At 36.7% G+C, this 25,065-nt stretch overlaps 1 protein-coding gene across 4 annotated transcripts in view; it reads right to left on the bottom strand.

Moving 5' to 3' along the window:
* Positions 1-25,065, bottom strand: part of LOC120417014 (probable serine/threonine-protein kinase DDB_G0282963) — a 247,314-nt gene that overhangs the window by 51,644 nt on the left and 170,605 nt on the right. The window lies entirely within an intron of this gene.

Here is a 25,065-nt window from a genome sequence, read left to right as displayed (position 1 = left end):
GCATTTTGTTGGTTTTGCCAGAAAAGATATTTTTATTGTTGTCTATTTTAGTGAACCGCACCGGAAGGCCATATTGCTGACAATGTTGTCCCTTAACTTTTGGGCCCCGTTCAAACCACACTTGCCTGGCAAGCGGAAAATTCCCCCGTAAATCATGGGGAAAGTGCCCTTACCAGCAAAATGAACAACAGTCGGTCAAATATCAGAGCAGCAAAAAAATAAAGACTTGTCGCGCCTAAAAGCCATGACTTTTGCGCACTACAATCACCGCCAAAATCACCGCGGGGTGGGCGAGAATAAGTGTGTGTTTTAAAATTAGTCACATGCCGGCGGTCTTTGACGTCACGACACACTGTCAAGCTGGCCAGAGAATCCCTTGGCAGCATGACAAAAGGGAAAGTGGCCATAACAGGCTATAGGCCCTCCGATGGGTGGTGCGGCATTGTGATGACATTTGGGCGCCCACGAAGCGTGCGGAAACTTTTGTAGATTATGAAGAGCAAACTTCTTAGCGTGTCGCAAATACTAATCAAAATAATAATCACTTTTGCAAGTGGTGGTGGAATTATTCACCGAATCGATATTTGCCCGTTCTTCCCACTGTGACGACCTTCACAGGTGTGGCAGAAATGTAATAAATAATTCATCGTACAACAGAAAAGTTGCGACAAACGTCATCATCGTTTCAAAACGTCAAACGGCACCAGAGCAATTCTCTACGAAATCGGTCTTTTTTCTTCAATTTTAATTTTTGTATTTTTTAATCCGGCTGAAACTTTTTTGGTGCCTTCGGTATGCCCAAAGAAGCCATTTTGCATCATTAGTTTGTCCATATAATTTTCCATACAAATTCGGCAGCTGTCCATACAAAAATGATGTATGAAAATTCAAAAATCTGTATCTTTTGAAGGAATTTTTTGATCGATTTGGTGTCTTCGGCAAAGTTGTAGGTATGGATACGGACTACACTGGAAAAAATAATACACGGTAAAAAAAAATTTGGTGATTTTTTTATTTAACTTTTTATCACTAAAACTTGATTTACAAAAAAACACTATTTTTAATTTTTTTTATTTTTTGATATGTTTTAGAAGACATAAAATGCCAACTTTTCAGAAATTTCCAGGTTGTGCAAAAAATCACTGACCGAGTTATGAATTTTTTAATCAATACTGATTTTTTCAAAAAATCGAAATTTTGGTCGTAAAAATTTTTCAACTTCATTTTTCGATGTAAAATCAAATTTGCAATCAAAAAGTACTTTACTAAAATTTTGATAAAGTGCACCGTTTTCAAGTTATAGCCATATTTAAGTGACTTTTTTGAAAATAGTCGCAGTTTTTCATTTTTTTAAATTAGTGCACATGTTTGCCCAGTTTTGAAAAAAATATTTTTGAAAAGCTGAGAAAATTCTCTATATTTTGCTTATTCGGACTATGTTGATACGACCTTTAGTTGCTGAGATATTGCAATGCAAAGGTTTAAAAACAGGAAAATTGATGTTTTCTAAGTTTCACCCAAACAACCCACCATTTTCTATCGTCAATATCTCAGCAACTAATGGTCCGATTTTCAATGTTAATATATGAAACAATTGTGAAATTTTCCGATCTTTTCGAAAAAAATATTTTTGGAATTTTCAAATCAAGACAAACATTTTAAAAGGGCGCAATATTGAATGTTTGGCCTTTGTGAAATGTTAGTCTTGATTTGAAAATTCCAAAAATATTTTTTTCGAAGAGATCGGAAAATTTCACAAATGTTTCATATATTAACATTGAAAATCGGACCATTAGTTGCTGAGATATTGACGATAGAAAATGGTGGGTTGTTTGGGTGAAACTTAGAAAACATCAATTTTCCTGTTTTTAAACCTTTGCATTGCAATATCTCAGCAACTAAAGGTCGTATCAACAAAGTCCAAATAAGCAAAATATAGAGAATTTTCTCAGCTTTTCAAAAATATTTTTTTCAAAACTGGGCAAACATGTGCACTAATTTAAAAAAATGAAAAACTGCGACTATTTTCAAAAAAGTCACTTAAATATGGCTATAACTTGAAAACGGTGCACTTTATCAAAATTTCAGTAAAGTACTTTTTGATTGCAAATTTGATTTTACATCGAAAAATGAAGTTGAAAAATTTTTACGACCAAAATTTCGATTTTTTGAAAAAATCAGTATTGATTAAAAAATTCATAACTCGGTCAGTGATTTTTTGCACAACCTGGAAATTTCTGAAAAGTTGGCATTTTATGCCTTCTAAAACATATCAAAAAATAAAAAAAATTAAAAATAGTGTTTTTTTGTAAATCAAGTTTTAGTGATAAAAAGTTAAATAAAAAAATCACCAAATTTTTTTTACCGTGTATTATTTTTTTCCAGTGTAGTCCGTATCCATACCTACAACTTTGCCGAAGACACCAAATCGATCAAAAAATTCCTTCAAAAGATACAGATTTTTGAATTTTCATACATCATTTTTGTATGGACAGCTGCCGAATTTGTATGGAAAATTATATGGACAAACTAATGATGCAAAATGGCTTCTTTGGGCATACCGAAGGCACCAAAAAAGTTTCAGTCGGATTAAAAAATACAAAAAAAATCGAATGACCGAAATCCTAGAGAACTGCTCACCACAATCGATGTAGTTTGGCGAGGGAGAATTAAACGAAATGAAATAAAAACAAAAACACTACCGCACCACTCGCGGCTATCTTTAGTCTGACCTGGCCGATATCGGTGCTAAATTAGTAACTGAAAGCGAGGTTAAAAATAGAACCAGACTGACTGGCGGGCGAAGGGTTCGTGGTGGAGGGCGGCAAGAGGGTGTCCTTAACGGCAGTTTACTATAGTTTCTGCGATGGGACGGCCTAATGGAATGCTTTTTTACAGGTTTGTCAGTGTTTTGCTATTGTGAGCTCTATTTTAGAAAATTATTTAAAATTCATTTGCATGTTTCCATTTGCAATAGCACATGGTAGATACACCTTCAATTAGCTAGACACGTGGCTATAATAAAGGTGACATCCAAGGCTATATCAATAATGTTAATCTGGGTCGATCGGAGAGAATCTTCTATCTCATTTTTCAAGCTATCTCACGAGTTCTCCTTTCTGCTCTCACAATTGCAAGCCTATGGAGGTGACTTAGATCTTAACATCTAGAAGAATACAAATACAAACATAGACTACAAATTAATCTGTAAACTTTCTACAGGATTCACAATGTTAACGTACATAAATCATAACCAAACATAAAATAGAATCAGTTTTTTTTAGTTGACTTTTGAAAACACGTTGTTTTTACATATTTTTTGCTAATAAAGTAAAATCATCTGTTTTGTTCATTACTTGATTTAAGGATGTTCTCTGTCTAGGTGGTAAATGCAAAATGATTCTTTCTTTAAAAAACTATATTTGAAAATAAAAAAAATAACTTAAAAATCACCTCATGTTGCCAAAAACGGTACGACGCTGCACGTAAAAAAGACAGTTCATGAAATCGTGAATTGTGGTCATGAATTTGAGAACCATGAAAGAATATATGTATTCACATTTTAAGTGAAATTGCACCATTGTTCAGTAATTCATGATTACGGGAATTGAATTTTTTCTTTGTGGACAAAATATTAAAAACAGCTTAAAAAGTTCCGAAAGTGTTGGAAACTGCGTAAAGATTTATGAAAACCGTCGTAAGCCAATCCAACAAAGCCCTAACTGGACTCCAACAATCCGGAACTACACCCAAACGGTGGATTATGCGGCAAATCTGTACGAAACTATATAAGAATCTGTATGAAACCTGTCATCATACATTTGTGATGAAGGGGGATAATTTCTCCCTGTTACCGATAATCACCGGCATTACCGATGAATTTGGAAAAAAATAGCAGCGCCGAGGACCGAACCATTTTTTTTAGCAAGTCTATTACGACAAAATTTGATGCATATTTTTCCTTTGGGTGTAGCAGACGTTTGTTCTGGCCGATGAGATACGTTCCAGATGTTTTCTGCCTTTCGTCGGAATTGGGAAATCCCGTTTCTTCAAGAAATCTGCTTGCGCTCGCCCGTTTCGCATTAAAACAAATCTTGTACATTATGATTACCCTGCCAGCCAGTCTCTCGGTAGACTACTACGTGTATGAAAATAAACTAAATTTCCAACCCGGACAACTTCTCGCGCTGCCCGCGTTTTCCTAGTATTTACACATGTGTGCTGGTGATATTTCAAAGTTTGCTGTTTACGCAACAAACGTCGAACTAAATGAGCGTAAGATTTACACTAACACGAGACTACGGCGGAGGTATAGTTACCCCGAAACGGAACTTCTGAAGCGTCGCGTGTGATGGAAAAAATATTGATTGTGGCCGATGCTTCTGAATATTGAATCAACCACTCAATGGGGGAGGCGTGTTCCGGGGCTACTATCTGGACTAGACTAGCACTAAAATTAACCGCATCAATTATTGATTATACCTCTCTCCATTTTGCTCCAGTGAGTTCTAGAGAAATCGGTGGTTATATGATTAGGTACTTCTGTAGCGGAGCAGGTAATCAATTGATCACGAAAGACGGTGCATTCTGTTGAACTTGTTGTGGCAGTAATCGATTAACCTTGACTGTGGATAATATAGCCGGAAAGGAATACGAAATGGGCTGCTCCAAGAATAAATAATTATTGGATCTATAGTATCCTTTTCATTATTTATGTTCAAGGGGATGCAAAAGAAACTTTTAAAATATATATTTTATTAATAATTTAGTCAGCTCGTTACGAACCTTTGAGATGGGGATCTAATCTAATCTTATCTAATCGAATACAAGCGCAGTTAGTCTGAAGCAGGAATCCTGGAAGAAATTGTGGTTAAATAACGCCCCAAGTCCTATCTTTTTAATATTAATTATTGTAGTACAGTCGACTCTCTGGCTGTCGATCTTCTCGATATCAATATTGCTCCATCTATCGATGAATTCTTCAGTCCCTTCAATCTGCATACTTCAATTGTCTTCATTCCTCGATATTTTCTCTTGCTTGAATGATCTTGAATGATCCTCGACGGTCCCTTGGATTCTGTTTGCTTTAAAAATCTCTTCCGGTTATCAATAATTTCACTTTCTCATGGCTTGCATAGACATTTTTCTTTGCGAAACGATGCTTTGAAGGGTGTTTGACATTAGTTTGTTTTTGTTTGCTGGACGTTGCCATGATTCTCTCCCATAGCTGGGTATCAAGAAAAAAATATTTTCAATCGAGTCTTCATTTTGTATCGTTCTGTAAACTGATGATTCTCTTCCTCGACGGTTCCTTGGAAATTGACAACCAGAATGCCGACTGTACATTCAAACTCCCAGAGCTGTATTAAATTCTTTAAAGCGACTAGGCCTACTGCGTTGCATTAATCACTGAGAGATTTCTGTGAACAGATCAAATTTCAAAAATCACCCTTCAAAAAAAAATGTCGATATCGAGACTCAAACCCAAGACTTTTTGCAGATCAAACCGCGCCTTTGCCGTATCGGCCACCAAGGTTTGGTGACAAAGTGGCAGCTCAAGGCAATGGAATGAACTGTTGCAATGAAAATGATTTGTTGTTGTTGTTGAAAGTGCGAGAGGTCTATACTCTCGCCGAATAGTATTTTCCTCTCGTTTCATTTTGGACGGACTATCCGCATGGTATTTTACTTTGTATGTGTATGCTAATAAAAAGGGAAGTATTTCAAATTTAAATGCTAATTCGATTGGTCCAGTTAACCGTATCAACAGCTGGTCTTCAAAATAAATTCGCACGTCTACTCATAGTTTCACAATAAATTTATCAGTGTCGAATTATTTAGAGATCACATCTTCATACTGATTGAAATGTGACAAAAGGTTGATGTCATTCGAAATACTACTTTTCGTGGAAAAATCTAACATCTACCAGAATACCACTGAAGAAATGTTACTAAACAACCCCGTACGTCTTTTCTCCCGGGGATTTCACACGCTTTCTACGACAAATTTCGCATGCCGGCGTCACCGCCGGTGATAACCTCTGTGACTCCTCATAACAACTGAAAATCTTGTGAATTCCATAACCGAGGAACACACACACAGTTCCATTGACGTCAGCGCGCTGCAATTTCGAATTTCGCTTTCGATAGTCCGCTTCATATTGCACTGGCGACCGATTTCTGAATGGAATAACTATTCCGACAAGTTCCTGGACTTTGTATCGCGCCTGACTTCCCACGGTGCGATTTGGTCTTCCTTGTTGTCAACGTGTGGTCAACTCGGCCACTGCTGCAGTTCCGAAGGGGGTTTCCAGTTTCTCGCTTTGTCGGCAGGTAAGTTCGATGTGAAATTGCTTACGGTTGGCCGCCGACAACTGCAAGTTGGTCATTGGACGCCGCTTCGGTAGAATCACTGACCTTACCGAACTTTCAATCGACTTTGCGCGCTCCTGGTCACAGAGTCCAAGCCGCGGCTTAGCAACCGTAATCCCGGCGATTGATTAGCTATTTCAAGTCGCGAGAAATGGGGCCGACCTCCCGTTATCAGCTCTTGAGATCGTACTGATTCGACGAAAACAAGCCGCTCGACGGAAGTCCAGAAATAGCGCTGCAATGATAAGAGCAGAGTCCGCGGGCGCGCTATTTTCGGAACGGTCGACCTCCTGCCGCGGCTGATCTTTGAACTAAGTGGCTTTGGGAGGATTATCCAGCAGCATTCCGTCAGTCCACTCTGTCATTGTCAACACAATTGGATGACAAACGGCCGTTTGACCCCCGGCCGTTAGCGGCGAATTTGGCCTTAAACGATTTATTGGCGTGCGGACAAATTGGGCGGAATTGATTTTAATTGATTTGCGAGTGACGCATTTTGGGAAGTGGAATACAATTGTGGGAAAGGTCACGTTTGGTAGACAACTCGCTCGCCCGAGAAGATTTGTTTGTGGCAGCTTGTTGTGCTTTATTGTCGTTGAAGATGAGGTTGATGAACTTCAAATCCAGGTATATCTTGACCTAAGTGTTCTCATGTCATTAAACCAGATTAAACTGCTAGACTACGATATATTTGGAAATTCACAACAGCTCCAAGTCCAAATCTTTGAGATCCTTCATTAACACTGGAACGCCCAACGCATGTCCAACTTACACGGACGCCCAAGCCTCCCAAAAAAGTTGGAACGGTAATTTCAACTCGCTGGTTCTCGGGCATTACTCAACCAATCGGGACGATTCTTGTTTCCACTTATTTGTAAGAATGTCTAGATGATTCTAGAACTTTGCAGAACTTAATTTGATCAAATCTGTAATTTCTGCGACCGAAAACATCGTTCCACCTTTTTTAAAACGACTGCTTCCGCGGAATTTTTGGCGAATTTTTTTTTACACGCGAAAAAAAAAGTTGGAACGATGTTTTTGATCGCAAAAATTACAGATTTGATCAAATTAAGTTCTGCAAAAGTCTAGAATCATCTAGACATCCTAACAAATCACTGGAAAGAAGAATCATCTTGATTGGTTGAGTTATGACAGAGAACCATTGAGTTGAAGTTACCGTTCCAACTTTTTTGGAGCCTTGGGCGTTGGAATGTTAATTCAATATATAATAAACAAATGTCATCCCACATCACTCCATAATTGTGCTAACTTTCACAACTTATGTACGATTTGTAAGACCATTTCCACAATCATTGTGGGGTTGACAACAGTTGTTATTCGCGCTCGATGTCCCCCGCATGAATATTATCCGTATCACATCAAATTTGATTATCACCAGCCCGGCAACAGCCTGTGCAATCAAATACAAGAACTCGACACATTTGTTCAGACCACCACAATCGGTGCCAGAGTCCATCGAAGACATCGACAGGGCTAGAAAGTGCCAGTGGTACAAATATTTGCCGGACCAATTTGACCTTCCGGATCACACTTTTGGCACAAATAAGTTGATCATCGATAATTTGATCCGTTCGTGGGGTATCGATTTAAGAGTGCAAACAAACCTGGCAGGCAAAAATTAGCATAATTTTGAAGATTCTTCATTAATAAATCGAATAAAAGTTGGTCGCGAGCTCGTGTCGCCGATTGAAATGGAAAATTCCACCGTGATTTGACGGCACGGTTTTGGCGTGACTTGCGAAACCTAAAGTGATTTATTATATGGTTGTGCCATCTGCTGTAGTTGGTGAAATGGGGCGCTATTTTTACTCCATAATCGTGTCCTTGTGGCATTTGGCCTATCTTTAGATCTGGACGTCAATACTAAATATGGTGGCGATGCGTTGTCGTGCTATGCCGGTTCAATCGATATTCCGTAAAGCGTAGGCCGGTAAAGCTTCCTGAAGCTCGACCACCTGTGGACATATCGTAACTTGCACTTGATTTGTTTGTTAACTTATAATTCTTCTAAATAATTATATCTCAAAAAATAAAAAGAAAATACTAATTGCCAGAACAATTTTAACTTGACTTTTCTTTACTAGACAGATTTTTCAAAACAGTTAAATATGTATAAAGGTTGTAAAATCTAAAAATGCAATGATCTTAATTAGAGGAAATGAGTTCTAAACCTGTTGGTAAACCAAAATAATATACGAACTGAGAGGATAATCGTTTAAACGCTCGAGAGAAGTGACATTCATAAATAGAATGACACAATTTTGTTACGTTATGAATTGATTCCACGTCAAACCAGCCGCATCCAGATCAAAAGTGCTCCGATTTGGGTCATGCTTGGCATGGAATTTTTTTGGATGGAGTAATTGAACCGGTATAATTAAATATTTTTTGGCGATTAGAGTGGTCCTATTCCAAATTGGGTGGTCCAAAACATCACGTTTTTTATCGATTTAAAAAAAAAATCATACCTCGAAACGGCTGAACAAATCTTAGCAGCTCGCCACGGTATTAATGTACTGTATCACGATATTTTTTTAAGAATCATTCCTCAGAATCCTGTAAATGTATACCACAATTTTGATAGTTTACGTTATATATCCTTGTTGAGTCGCGGGAAATGTGGTTTTGTAACTCCTTTAATGAAACGAGTCATGAAATATCTTCACTCATGAAATATCATCGATCAAATCAAAATTATTCGCTCTACAGCTCTCGTTTGCGAGATTCCTGTCCGAAGGCCTGCATACCATCGACTCCACCGAGACAGGACCCAGGCAGACGACTCCTACACCTGGATTGAGCTAACGACCTAACCTCTAGGTTAGACCGGGGCCAACATTTACTTCTCCGTCCAACGGAAGGCGTGATCAGACAAATTTCGTCTCGAAAAATGCCACCGGGACCTTCTGGGATTGAACCCAGGCCGATTGGGTGAGAGGCAACCACGCTTACCCCTACACCACGGGTCCCGGCATACATGTATGTAACTCCTTAATTAAATTCATGAATACAGATTTGACCTGTTTAAAAAAAAGCATGATATTGATTTGGTTGTAATCACCGCGAATTTAACCAATTAAAAGCATGATATGACAAATGAGCATCACAACAACATTGCGTAGTAACAGACCGCACGGAATGTGAACGGCAAAAACAAATTGAGCCGTCGCCGTTGTGCTAAATTGTCGTACGTCAATTTTGGGCCAAATTCAGTTAAGAACGCCATTTTGTGCAGCTCGCAATGCCTCACCTTTTGACTTTCACAGATTACAAAATTCGATTCCAATTCTGAGATATTCAATAAAAACAAAAAACAAAACTCCGCTCATTTTTGACACTTTTCATATGAAAGGAGTTGCAATCTTGACGTGCTATCTTGACACAGCCTGATAATTGATGTAAGTGCGACAAATTGGTCAAAGGGATTGCAGGTCATAACACGTTTGACACAGGGACGTGCTCGACTAGCGTAAACATTTCCAATTATAACTCGGGACTCCAGCATCCAAATTCAACCAAACTTCGGAGCAATGTACAGAACGGTCAACCAAACAAAACGTGCTTGTTATTGTTTACATTGCGTGCTCTCGTTTTTGTTTATTCCAGGTCAAACATTAAAACGCGTTTTTTTTTTGGAACGTCAAAAAGTAACGTACGGCATAATTGCACTACAGCGTCAGAGTGATAAAAATAGCGAAATACTCAGCAAATACAAGATTGTTTATGACATACAATTTGTTATGCGACATCAATGATAATAAATGTTTAATGTTTGAACTAAAGTAGTTCGAACCGATTTCGAAAGAATAAAAGCTAGAATTTGGTTTGGATAAAGTACAATGCACTCAGATCTTTACATCTAAAAAAAATAACTTCTAATCTGTATCCAGTCTTCACCATTTGTTTAGATTTGTTAAAAATAGGTCTGTTGTTATACTTTGAAATATCGCCCAAATCGCTGTTTATAAGTCAATCACTAAGACTGGTACAATTATAGTCCATCATACAACGAAACCATATATAAAAAACTGATTGTATACGTTATCCCCGAGACGAATATCAGTCCCAGAGTGCAAATTGAGCTGTTTCATTTCTGGCTTGGGATGGGGGTGTGGTTATTTTTGAGTGATGTTTGTTTACTTGACGGATCATCGAAAGATTGGATCGAACGATCGGCTTGAGTAAGATGAAGGTTGAAGGAGCACGCTCGCCGGAATGCTTTTGAGGTTATAATTCGGGCAAGGTGAGCTGATACAGCTGTTGGACGATGAGTATTGAACAGGACCGCGCGAGCGTCTGATGGAAGCTGTTATTCATTATCTTGGGTGAGATTAAAAGGTGGTGAAAATCACACACTTTTTCGGCGTTGTTTGACGTTCTGTTGCCAGGTGTTTCAATTTATGTGGCAAGCAAACATCGCTCAACTGCCAGAAGATTTTTTATTACCGTGCAATTTCTTTACAACTTGTGCATGTTTGAACTGTGGCAATTCAACAAATTCACAAATTTCAGAGACAAGTAGAGGTGAGATAATGACGTCCAAGATTCGAATTTCTTGACAAATTTAGTATAAGAGTCCCATTAAACAAAACTTCTACCGTTTTTGCAAGCTTGGGAATTGAGGTGGTAAATAGTTAAAATGACGTTCACTTATCTGTGAACTACCCAAGTTGATAACTCCCAACAAGGCACCCACACATCAGGTCAGTGTTTTATTATCAACAAAGCAAATTAACTGCTCTCGCCGTAATTTCATATATGTTAGCAAACACGCGCCTGCACACAAACACGGATCCTCACACAATGTCACAGGGGGCCACGTGTTTTCCACACGACCATCTGTTTCCAGCCCATGAGGTGCCAACAACCAACGGTCCAACACAAAGAGGCTAGAAAAAGTTGGACACACCAACACACTCACTCAGAGAGTGAAAAGCAAAGAAAAAAAGAAGTAATACTCAATTTGCAAAAAAAAAAAAAACGAACAAAATCAAACAACAACAAAAAGTGAAGTCAAATAGGACCAACACTCTAAAGAAATCGTCGTGTAACGCGAGAGGCGCTTGGCAACAGCCGACTCTTTTTTCGGGGTTTTCTTCGGGAAGCAAACTTCAGCGCGATCAGCCTATTTGCTTTATGCTCTTCTTCCCTCGCTCGCTCTCTCTCTCTATCTCTTTCTGTTGGCAACCAAATAAATTTTGCTTACTTCATCACGAGGCGAGGTATCATCAATCAGGGGGAAAAAGTATGACAAAAATTATGAAGCTTTTGTCGAAATTTGAGAATGGGAATAAATTTGATGAAAAATATTCTTGAAAAATTACTAGGGAGAGGGTCCCAAAAACCGCCGCGGTGTTCGAACCGACGACCTCTGGATTGTTGATTGGGTGCGCGGATCGATTGATCCGCATAGGCATGCGGAAAAAGAACATTTCTCGGGATATTTAACGATGGGTCCTAAGCGACATTTATAAACTAAGCAGCTTTTCGATCGATTCTTATTCATTTTACCAGTCATCAACTTCAAAAATGCTTTTAATTGCACAACAAATTTTGCTTGGTATTTTTTGTAGTTTCTTGCTTTTTACATAAAATAAGAGTTTAGTGACCAAAGTTAAGACCAGGCCTGCCAAACCTTTTTGGCTCAGTTTTCATATTTTTTAATGGTCAAAATTCCAATTGTTCACTTTATGTTTTATTTTATGAGATCGATTTACAGACGAAAAATGTAGATACATAAAAACGACTTGTATATATATTTTTTTCAAACATTTGGAAAAGTTATGTTCACTGGTCATTTGTGAACCGATTCCATCAAATAAACCATGAAAAAATTAACAATTATAATTTTGACGATCAAACATTTTAAAATTGAGCCAAAAAGATTGGCCAAAAAATCTGACTGAGCCACGTAGCCCAGTGGTAACGCTTCCGCCTCGTAAGCGGTAGATCGGGGTTCAAATCCCGGCTCGGACCAACACAGCTGGTGATCTTTTCCCTTCTGGAATCGATTGCTTAGTAAAGGGAAGGTAGTGTATCGTCACAATCTGGACCTTATCACGACACCTTAGGGAGGCTACATTAACCTTAACAAATTTGATTTAAAAAAATAATTAAATAAAACATTTTTGAAAAAAGAAATTGATTTTGTTTACCCTGTGATCAATGTGTCAAATGCTGTATCAAGTAGGCGAAAACCTGTTTCACCCCTAATCCAACAAATTGTTAAAAAATATTTTAATTCTTTCTAAATGGCAATTTTTCCAATCAAATTTACAACTCCAATACTTCTAACTAACGTGAAATTTTCCGAGGATTCCAAATATGACAAAATTGAGACCAAAAAGTGCCGCTATGGAGGCCTACAGGGCAAAAACTAACGTTGTAAAATGTTTGTTGCAGAAAAATCGAAAAATTATGAGAAAAACTGCAATTGGCCAAAAAGTTAAAACCGTAGGCTTATAGTCCATAAAATTACCTATCTTTTGACCTATGGAAGTATGGGTGTTGAAGGCTGTTGCAAAAAGATATTAAGGTTTTAAAAACATCAATTTTTAACAGTAATTTGCAAAAGCTATGAGAAAAAGTCAAACCTATCCTGGATGTCTATGGCACATTTTGAAGTGCTTCAAAAGACCTTTCAAATGCATCTACGAAAGTTGGAATTGATGAAGTTTTGCGGAAATGCGAGCAATTTTAAGATTTTTTAGGTTTTTTCTACCTCAAACTTCGAAGCCCGTTTTACCCAACTTCCCTTTGTCGTAGAGGGCTCATATTTGGCATGAGTTCATCTCATGTATAGACAAACAAACGCTGAAAGTTTCATCCAAATCGGAGCACCTCGATACGACCTCTAGAACAAACCGAGCAGAATTTACAAATACTGCCTCTTAACTGTTTATAATTTATTTTTTTACAAATTACATCGCAAAATCGATTTGCAAAATCGCACAAAATTGCTCGGCTAGCAAGATATGTACCGTAAACTGGGGTGATATGATAGGATTTCATTTTATTTTTCTTTTAATATTTGACAACTGTTGAGGTTTTTTTCCCAAGATTTTTTTAATTTTTAACATTTTTAAACTCTCATAGGGACCAACAACAAATCGGAAACAGTAATCAGCCATGCCAGATATACAGATAAGTCTGTATTATGGATCCTAAAAATCACAAAAATCTGTACATAATAGTAGTTTATGCAACAAGTTGCAAAAAGAGGATTTTTTCAGCACGAGTCGTACATTTATCCAACGAGGTTTACCGAGTTAGATAAATACGAAGAGTGCTGAAAGATTCAAGTTGTGCAACGAGTTCCATACAACATTTTTTGCAATTCCAAAAAACATACAATGAGTGAAATTTTATGTCAAATTTTCATGTATTTTGTCAATAAATCGTTTAAATGAAAAAAAATTGAAAAGTGTTGCTATACGATTCTGTTATTTTTGGTACAGAAAACACAGAAAAAAATCAATTCTCGAAACCGTGAAGTCAGTTCACGATCATGAGAACCACGAAGGAATATATTCACGTTTATGGTGCAAATGCACCATACTCATGAATAGAGTTCGATTTGTGATGCCTTTTCGTTGGGTCGCAAAATTTTTCGCGTCCGTCGCAGTGTGTTTTTCGTTTTTTTTTCGCGTGCGTGTGTGCGTGTGTGCGTGTGAAGGTGCGGCTGGCTTTGACTGTCCCGATGACAGTCAGTTCGATTTGCGATGCCTTTTCGTCGGGTCGGTAAATTTTTCGCGTCCGTTGTCGATGTGCAACAACAACAAAACCCTATCATACCATTTCATCTCGATACATCGTAACTCGTCGTTCGCAAAGTTAATCAGTACCTCAATAAACATCAATCATTCAAAACTCGTGAAATCATCTCAAGTTAAAAATTACACTGTTTAACCCTTCAGTTTTAATTACAAATGATTTTGGTTCTATCTTTCCACAGCCGGCTGTCTAAGACTAGACCATTTCATTTAAAATTTAACAACAGATAAACGGGAAATGTCTCATCCGCAGCCTCCGATTGCTTGCCTTGAGAATAATACAAAATACCGTTCAACAAACACTATGATTTTGGGTCGCATCATCATCTTCTATGATGAATCCTGACCAAACACCCTATCCTACTAACAAGTTTTCAGGTTCCTGGCGCTCGTGGGGTGTAAGCACAGAGTAAATCAGCTGCCCTAGTAGCAACCTGCGCTAACTAACATTCCCGTCCCTTAAAATCGAGGTCTACAAACTGACATGGCGGGCGCCGTTGGTGGCCAATGACTGTTACCTATTCGCAACTGATCTAGCTTTAGCAATCATGGTGTTTTATCTTTTCAGCGCATTCATACATGCTGTTGATAAGGGAAACACCACTAGATCTCGAAGCCTATAATCAGTAGTGCTGAAAGGATATTACGGTTCTGTTCAGCAACGGAGGGGCAACCATGGGTGATCTCTCATGCTCATGCTCATGCTCATGCTCAAATGCACCATACTCATGAATAAATTCCTTCGTGGATCTCACATTCGTGAACTTTATTCACGATTACGGGAATTGATTTTTTTCTGTGAAGTAGGCTATTTCGTCGTTCAAGAATGACAGGAAAAGTGAGTAGTTTCACGACGGAATTGCAAAAAGATTTTTGTTCAAATGACTAAATTTAAACATTTCAACAATTTAGTAATTTAATTTTGCTTTGATATGATTAAAAAACTTTAATCTTTTATTAAAAAAAAATTAAAAAATATCTATGGCTTCGAATTTGACATGATACAGATAAAATACAGATTTATTTTTTCCCATAAAATATTCTGGCATCGTTGAGTAATAATGTCAAAACACCTTTTTGAAAATTAAATGGCGACACCGAAATATTATAAAATCAGAAAAAAATATAAACATATGAAAACATCAAAAAGGCAAAAGAAAATAAGAGAAGGTTGTAAATATACTTGATAAATGCAAATGAAACAAATATACCTAAAAATGAAAATGGGACACAAAACAAGAGCGAAAAGTTTGTCGTAGAACAAAAGTTAAAAAAAAAAAACAAAAATATTTGTACCTTGTCCTACAAAAAAAAACATTCATTTGACGTACACGTATGGAAAACATGTAAGCAAATCCGGAAATTCTATGTTGTCAAACATGTTTTCAAAATCGTCAACATTTTTCGATTTCCAAATCTGAAGAAATGCTGACAGTTATATATATATATAAAAAAACATTTAAATGATTACAAATTCAAAAACATTAACAGGAAATTATATTTTTGCAATTTTGTCGTGAAACTACTTACTTTTCCTGTCATTCTTGAACGACGAAATAGCCTACTTTTCTGTACCAAAAATAACAGAATCGAATAGCAACACTTTTCAAAATAAATGCTGAAAAGTTCTACTTTTCAGCACTCAAATGAGTGCCGAAAAACTTTTCAGCACTTGTTTCGAAAAGTAACACTTTTCAACATTTTTTTTTTTATTTAAACGATTTATTGACAAAATACATGAAAATTTGACTTAAAATTTCACTCAGTGTGAGTTTTTTGGAATTGCAAAAAATATTGTATGGAATTCGTTGCAAAACTTGATTTTTTCAGCACTCGGTGAACCTCGTTGGATAAATGTACGACTCGTGCTGAAAAAATCCTCTTTTTGCAACTTGTTGCATAAACTACTATTCGATCCTTGTAAAATTATTAAGAAAATGTCTTATTATTTAAAGGTCATAGAAAGAGGAAAAAAACCATTACTTACCCTTTGTATAGTAAGTTCTTGGGTTATAACATCAGTGGAAATCAAACGCGAGCGAAATGAATGAAAAAAAACTTTTTTTTAGAGGATGAAGAAATTAAACAGCTTTTTTTCATAATTTGTAATGAAAAATTAATAGATGACACATAATGCTACTCAAGTTTCTACACAGAAAAAAATCAATTCTCGTAATCGTGAATTAAGTTCACGAATGTGAGAACCACGAAGGAATTTATTCATGAGTATGGTGCATTTGCACTATAAACGTGAATATATTCCTTCGTGGTTCTCGCATTCGTGAATTTAATTCACGATTTTGAGAATTGATTTTTTTCCGTGTATAATATTAATTGATTCAAATTGATTATTCGAATTGCTTATTACTTCACATCATGTTAATTTCGTTTAAAACTAAATATTTTGTTTTTATTTTGGACTGTTAATAAAAAACGTCATGTAGCCTTTGGAAATGCTTTCACCTCGAAGACCATGATCGGGAACTCATTTCCCGGCACGAATGTATGAATTAAAGAAAAAATGTGCAATTCAAAGTGCAATTAAATTAGTCAAACAATAACAAACCTCTATTCCAAAGCTCGGTTCATTGATCTCGCGTCACTCGGTAGTGTACTTTATAATAAATAACTTAGTTTCCGACCGCGGCCTCAACTCCGCGGGATGTGATGAAAATGAAAACATCTTGTTTTTCTCACCAAACAAAATGCCTTGAATGTTTGAGCGGGGTGCGATGAGTAGTTGCATCGAGAAAAAAGGCGCCGCCCGAACCACAAAGCAAGTCACCAAGCGGATCACAACTCTTATCAATAACAACAACTGGGTCCAGTTAGTATGCAACTCGACTGATCCCTGTCCGTTTGACGTCACGTCACGTAGTAAACAGCAGTTGCACATCCATCAGTGCAAATGTGATTTGTTGTTTGGTTCTCGGCATCAGGCAGGACAGCTAATTAGTTGGACAAATATTTTGCACGCACATCAACCCTTTAAGGTCGTCAACGATTGCACAAAACGGCAGGTCGTCAGCGGGTCGAGCAGTAACAAACAACATCGCCATCTGGAGGCTTGCCCCGTTATCGCTCTGACAGAAGTGATTAGAAACGTCATCCGGTGATGATCCTGGCAGGGGGGATGAACAGCAAAGTGGCGAGCTCAGACAATTTAATAGACGTGGAAAACTACTCAGGGAAGATGATGAGAGGAGAAGAACCTTGAGCAATAAACGGATTTGATTACCAATCGACCTAGATTTCAATGGTAGCATAGAAGCTCTATGCTAGGAATAGAACCGACACAGAACTTCGGTAGCGATGCTGTCGAGATTTGTGGAAAGTGTAAGCTAGCTTAGACTCGACCAGCAATTTAAATCAAAATTTCAAGCCTTTATAGAACAAATTCATGCTAAACAAATGGGTTTCGTTATGAGGGGAAGATTTATCATTATGTTAAAAAACAGTGACAAATTTGACTTGCCTATTTTGAACATTGCAAGTTTAAACAAAGAAAAACTTGGTTTTGAGCTAGTCTATCATCAGCCAGGGGGGTCTTCACTCTGACGTCAGTTAAGAACGGGGGATTAAGCAAACAACAGCAAACGATTCGTGAGAAATTGTGGAAACGTGATCCGAATTGTGACGATCAGTTTTTCACCGAGGGCACACCGAAAACCCTCATTTGAACTTGCAGCTGGAGAAACCATTGGCCTCAACCTGTACCAATTAAACCAACAATTTATTGGTCATGTTGAAGGTTTGTTGTGGTAAATAGTGCTAACAAGTATAATAAACTCACAGGTTAAGGACAACCATCTTTACGAAAGCAACTTTGGGAAACTAAGGCAAACAAATTAATTTTGCTCGTGCTCCCAATGAACCACAGCTGCTTCAAAGTAGTCAAGCATACTTACTACCAACTCAGGATGAGAGAGATCTTTTGAAGTGTGGCGTTAGAGATCGCTCAAACGGCTCAATTACTGATCGACTCGAGTCGATGCGCGCCCTAATTTACGACCATTTGATTCCATGGAAACTGCAAAATTTTACACTCGAGGGGTTTCCCTTTCTCCGCCCTGATTGACGTCAGCCTTTTCTTCCCAGGAACAGAACTTCTTCTGTAAAAACGATCACTTTTTCACGTACGCCACCCCACAAGTGTCCCACTTGAGTAAACACATCATTTTGGACCTGGCAGATCTTCGTGGAAAACCGCTTAAATGTGAACCACTCATCTGCAAATTTAGTGATTATCGCTCGCTGGTTAAGAAGTGTGGCAAATTTATGCGAATCTGTCGCCTCGACCCACTCTCTTGGGTGTAGGGTTTTCCACGACGATGATCCCCGGAAAAGAGGAAACATCACTGATCGCGCGTGGGGTTCGCAACACCACCACCAGACTGGCCGACGTCGGTGATGAAAAGTGAAACTGCGCGCGAAAAAAAAAGTGAAACACTTTTCCGGCGTTGACACTACTTGGACAAATTTATGGCGATTATAGTCCCGACTCAGCTGGCTATTTTCGTCACAAACTCGGCTCGGCAACTCTGGCCAAGCGTAATGTCTGGCTGGCGAGGTGTGTGTGTGTTCTCGGAACTGGACGTTGGAGAAGCGTTATTTTTGGCGATCGGCCAATAAATTTAGCCGAAGAAAAGTGGTGGAAAATTGTGTAATCGGTGTGACTGGAGTCAAAGGAGATACCAATTTAAATAAAATAAGATTGAAAACGCAATTATTCAGTCGATCTGTTTCAGAAAGAAACGGTCTCAATTGCACTGTTCGAGTATCACGCTTCTAAGACTACAATCATGCAGCGGAAAAGTACTTTTCCAGGGAAAATTTCCAATCACTTTGCTTTTTTTTCTGCTACAATTTCGTATTGAAGTCAGTTGCCATGATTATCTCAGCTGTGGATATTTTTCCTTTATCCTTCGAATATTACTTGGTAGTGAGTCAAAGTGGGGCACAGTTGGCAATACAAACTTAAATAAACAACTATATAAATTTTAAAAAAAATTAACATGTAAATGCAAAATTATTCAACTTCGTTCGACCACAAACGACTAAAAATTTGATTTAAAATTAATTTCGAAAGAAAAAGATTCACACATACACATACTTAAGGGGCCATAGATTATTCGTCTTAAAATGCACACTTAGACTTTTTCACGGAATCCGGTAGTTGAAAAATCGGTAAAGATTAGATCGGTTAACCATCTGTCAAAATGAACAAAGTTTTACGGCGATTTCCACTTTACAAAACTGTTCAGGAATTGAATATTTGGTAAACTCTACCGAATTCGGTAAAAACAATCTTGTAGATTTTAATTTAACACACCCAAAGTTAAAGAACGAGGGAATAGTCTTCACGAAAACAAACGGGAGAAAAGTGCTATTTTGTGAGAGTATAGTCCTCTCGTGTGTTCATTCGTTCATTGGAACAGTTCATCCTATTGAGTGGCATATATGGACAAATGACCGCCACTTAGTCACCGAACCATGGTGGCCCATACGACAAAGGCACGGTTCAATATGCCGAAGGTCTTGAGTTCGGGTCTCGGTACCGGTACTTTTTTTTTGATGGATGAACTTTTTTTGGAGATGAACTCATGAGTAAAGTACTCTCTGTAATTTCGGGATTTATCCTCTCAGTCCGCACACAGTACCAGTTTACTACCGAATCGTGCTCTTTAACCTCTCGTATGCCGATGTCCAGTTCTGGGTGCGAGCAATTCCAGCTCAAATCAGGAATTTTTCTGATACTTTTGTACCCGACCCTCTCCAATTTCAATGAAACTTTGTAGACATGTTATCCTAGGCCTATCCCAAGTAACAATTTAAGTTTTTTTTACTTTCTTAAAGATAGATTCAAGTTATCTTAGCCAAAAAATATCAAAAAGCCAAACTTTCTCCAGAACAACAATAAATCAGCGTTAAAACTGAGTTAAGAGCAAAGTGGACTATTTTAGGAGGTTATCAAGAGCGTTTATGCGGAGTAATTTAAAACTAAGCAACTTTGACGTTGATTTTTACAATACTCTGCAAATGCTCTTTATTCACGGAGAGACCGGCAGGGGCAAATCTAAGAAAATCTTGGTTAATTTAACTAAAAGTATGGGTTAATTTTTTACACAGCTTTTTTTCAACAATCGATTGTTGATTTTGTTAACCCGAAATTGCTGACCACCGGTAATTAAAATTAACTAAAAAAATATTTGGAATTGCCATTTTCTTTGGTTAAATGGCCGAAAAAAATTCTAGCAGTTGACTGCTAGAATATTTTTTTCAGAAAATTAACTAAAAATTTATTGTTTTCAGCTGAAATATTGTGGAATATTCTGTTAAAAACAGACTGGGAAGTGTTTTTCAACTATTTTTCAACAATTTTTTTTCGTTGTATCAACCGAAATATTTTTGCATGCAGTAAATTATTAGTGGTTTATAACAAAACATTTCTTAATTAGACATTATTTATGTAAGTGTTGATATATATTTTTTTAATTATCTGGGCTGGGCCGAATTTCTAGCTATATTTTAACTATTGTCTTACTTGAATACAGAAAAATATTCGTACATGTAGTCAATAATTAGCTGTTGTTAGTAATTTTTTATTGAATTTTCGGTAAATTTTGTAATAATGCCTCACAAATAAATGCTGAGTGTTTTTATTTTCGCATTTATTCTGCCTAAAAATTTTACGTTTTGTACTACTTTGTTTTTTAGTATGAAATTATTAAATTACTGTTAAAAAGCATAAAAACAAAACTTTTTATTAACTGTTTTTATAAAACATGTAAAGTTTGATTAATGTTTAAAAAAATTACGTTGCATAAATCTAAAAAAATAATAAAAAAAATTTTTACAAATGTTAAGTTTCTCGTGAATTCCTTAAAATTATAAACCGAGCAAAATTTTCACCAAGTTTTAAGCTTATATTTTTATTATGTTGTATAAAATTAAGTGTTGTATCCACTTACCATCACTGTGAAATCATCCGATAAGTCATCATCATCTACAATGGTCTCAGGTTTAGTTATTTTCCTTGTGGTTGGACACAGAATTTTCACTAAAGTGAACCTTTTGCTGCAAATAGACATGTGAAATGTATTAGTAATTTGATACAAAATTCTTAATTTCGGCTATAAACTGAAAAAAGGAACGTAAATAAATGTAATATATAAAAAAGAAATATCAATAATGCTACTTACCAAGGTTGCATTAATTTAACAATTAGTTTTGGCAGCGAACTTTCATTGCATTTGATTCAATTTATTCAACGTACTCCGATTCCTGAAAAAAATATTTTTAGTTTTACTTACCAGTTTATTGAGCAGTCGTATTGCAACAAAACTTTCAAGATAATAATTATCTTCTTTTATATATTTTATATATTTTTTTATATTTTACTTCATCTCTATTTTTATGTTGGAATGTGTACGCATTTCTGTGTATTTTATTATTGATGATTCTGAAAAAAAAATGGTTCATTAAGATTTTATCCGTCGTAAGCACGAAGCTTTTCAATGATTCAGTTTTCTAATAAGAATCACATTAGGTAAATTATTGTGGAAAAATAAACCCATACTTACTTGGATTAACCAACAATTTGTTAAATTTGCCCGGGCTGCTTTATCCGTGAAGAGTCGGGCCGCCTTTCCCTTCTATTACCCTCTCGTTCCATCAAACATTCTTATAACGTGTTCAACTCACTCGCATTAGAGGTCCTCATGGCGACCTTCGCTCTTGCTTGTCATAGTTTATCACCTGCAAAGAAATCATCAACAAACCTACTCACCAATTCCACCTCCCCAGTTGCAACACTTTGATTTGCCACTTCAACATTAGCTAAATAGTGTAAGTTTCACCTTTCACATCCTCTCACTTCACAATTAACAACACAAACTCAACAAATCGACCGCTCTCGATCGAATCCTGACTTCAAATGACAGACGTAAACAAACCCAAGTTCATCTTTTAAATATTCAACCAAATGTAAATTATATTCAACCAACAAAATTTTTGATTTTCCTAAAACCAAAGCTAACAGTCGAGCACGATCATTCGAGTTCGGGAAATCTGTTAGCTTTTTGCCTCTAGCATTTTCAACAAACAGGTTATTAAATTAATACTAAATTTTGGTTAATTTAACTGAAAATTGACAGTGACAAGTACGTTTTTGTTAAAATTTACGAAAGTAAAATCAACAATTTTAATTGTTAAAATTTCTGAGCACGGTCTCTCCGTGTTGCTATTCTTAAACTTATTCTCAAGCTTCAAAAATTTATAACAACATAGAAGAGATCTTCAAGACTGTAATAAAGTGAACTTAAACTTATTTGCTCTCGTTGATGATAAAAAAGATTTGTCGAAGAAAACCCAGTTCTGAATTTTATTTCGTGAAATCCATTTAATCTTTTCGAAATTAATTCACAAATGGCCGATGAACTTAAGCTTACACCGATAATTATATTATAATAATCAAATAAATATAACTGTGACTTTACGCAGCCATTTTTATCGTAAAATTCTTGCCATACAAATTTCACTGATCAATTTTCTTAGATGCCTCGAAAAAATATGCATCGAAGGTATGAATCTTTCAAAATTACTATGATTTGTAATTTTTAATGGAACAATTAATTCTACATCAGCAGAAAATTCAACATGGCTTCCGTTTTTGGGCGTTATTTTTTCATGTTAATATGGCTGATCTCATCAAATCTATTCTCTCTTACTCAAAGCAGTTATTAGAGCTATGTTTCTTGAGAAGCTCTTGTTCAAGATTAAGTAAGAACATGTAGACTGCAATAAGCTTTAATGCGGTTTTATCGCAGAGTAAAACGCGTAGTATTGCGACCGTAGCGCATGCACATATTTGTTTGCAGGAGGTAGATCCGAAAAAGATTTTTGGAAATGCTTTTTTGTCGTTGGATTAAAACAATGGCGTTAATTATTTTTCAAATCTTTTTATTTATTCATTGAACGGCCGCGATTTTTGAAGAAAACACTGATCTCGCACTTGAATCTAAATGTAAGGACGGGTACTGGACACGGATTCACCGGCAGGTTGGTGTTTTGCTCGCACCTTTTTCGACAGCCTTGACGAGAGCCTTGGCTACTTTAACGGCAATTCAGCCTCGGCGCGTTCCACATCAGTAGAGGCCGACGAAAGTTTGCCCTGGGCGCCGGACAGGAGCTCGCGGCACGCACCGACATCCAGTTCCTCAACCGGGTGGGCTTCTTCGGCCAGCACCTGTCGAAAAAAAATCACAGGAAAAAAAAACGTTGAAATAACGAACATTTTTAGTCACAGTAATCAACACGAAACCAATAAAAACACTAGCACTCCGCGGGACATTTTTCTCCATTCTCGGAACGCCTAATTCTGGTCCGGATGCGTCGTGCCGATTTTGCGTGTCGGAGAGGTCACTAAACTGACTGACTGTACGAATATTCAGTGATTTGACAGATCAAGTTCAAAGACTCTTGAATTATGCTTTCATTAAACGGAGTAGTTTTATTTCAGTTTTAAGGCAGTTTTGGCAATGTAAAATGGTCTTAAAAATAACCTCTCTGGGATAACTTCAAGTCAAACAACGAAGAGTGGCATAAAACTATGTGTCATGCTTCTAAAGTGCTCTTGAAGATACTTTTAAGAGATTTCTATCGTAAATCTTTAAAGTTTTGTTCAATATCATTACAACACCGAGTAGCAAATTTTAAATCTTTTATAAAACCTGCTAAGAAGTAGAAGCATTTTGCTTGTTACTTGGGATATAAGCCATTTTTGTGCATATGGAGCAAATAGTACTCGAGAGTAACATTTGAGAAGGGCGTAAGGTATTTAAATATTTTAGTATTTTGCAATTTAAAAATTACTGTATCTCGAAGCCGTTGCATCGTATCAAAAAGTGGTCAAAGACAAACTTGTAGGAAATTGAACGGGCTTTCTGATAAAAATACACTGAAACAAAAATACACGCCACTTTTATGTCATTTTTCAATTTTTAAGTTTAAAAGTTAAATTTGAAGGTGATGTCACGATTTTTTTTCGCTCAAGATTTTTGAGGAAATACCCTAAAATGTTACCAAAAGACTGACGAAAAATGCAGGATGGTGTGTCTCTCCCAAAAAAATACAAAAATCATTTACTTAAACTGTTTTTTTGAAAAGTGGTCTAAACGTCAAAATTTTAAAAAAAACCGGTAGTGGGAATCGATTCTCCAGACAATTTTACATAAAAGTCTCCGTAATGACCATTGTCCTTTGTCCAATCCTTGGGAAGATACAGCGGTTTTAAAAATAAAAATGTTGAAAAAACGGGATTTTTGGTGGTTTTTGACTTGGTTTTTCAGTCTCGTAAATATTTTTAACGGAAAGCTCGTCCAATTTCCCATAAGTTTGCAAAATAAACTACCCAGCTTGTTTAACGAATTTGCTAAAGAGTAACCCATTAATACCTGAGGCTGAAGAAGTAGAAGAAAAAACAATGTTTTCTTACAAAAATGGCTTTTTTTAAACATATCTAACTTTTAAGGATCAAGTTGTACAGGTTTGATCTGTTCGACAAAGTGATAGAGAATTACATTTCCAAGAATAATCTCATTTTGAGTATAAAGCAGGGATGCCAGGTCAAAATTGAAAAAAAACTGGCCAAGTACCGATAACAAATCTGGCAAAATAAGGCAGACGAAAATCTTACAATTATAAGTTGGGAAGGAGAGAGCCAGGATATTAATTAATACTTAAGTTTGTAGAATTCAGATGGTGTTATAGATTGTTCAACCTGAAAAAGGTTTAATTTATGTTTTCAGTGAAATAACTATTTCAAAGTTGTCCAAAATTGGCAGAAAGGGAAAAATCTGTCAAATTTTGCAAAATCTTGCAGAGACAAAAATAAATATTA

The sequence above is a fragment of the Culex pipiens genome, chromosome 1, assembly GCF_016801865.2.
Source record: "Culex pipiens pallens isolate TS chromosome 1, TS_CPP_V2, whole genome shotgun sequence".
Taxonomy (NCBI): Eukaryota; Metazoa; Arthropoda; class Insecta; order Diptera; family Culicidae; genus Culex; species Culex pipiens.
Note: the sequence above shows the minus strand (reverse complement) of the source record. Positions and strands in the feature narration are given on the sequence as shown.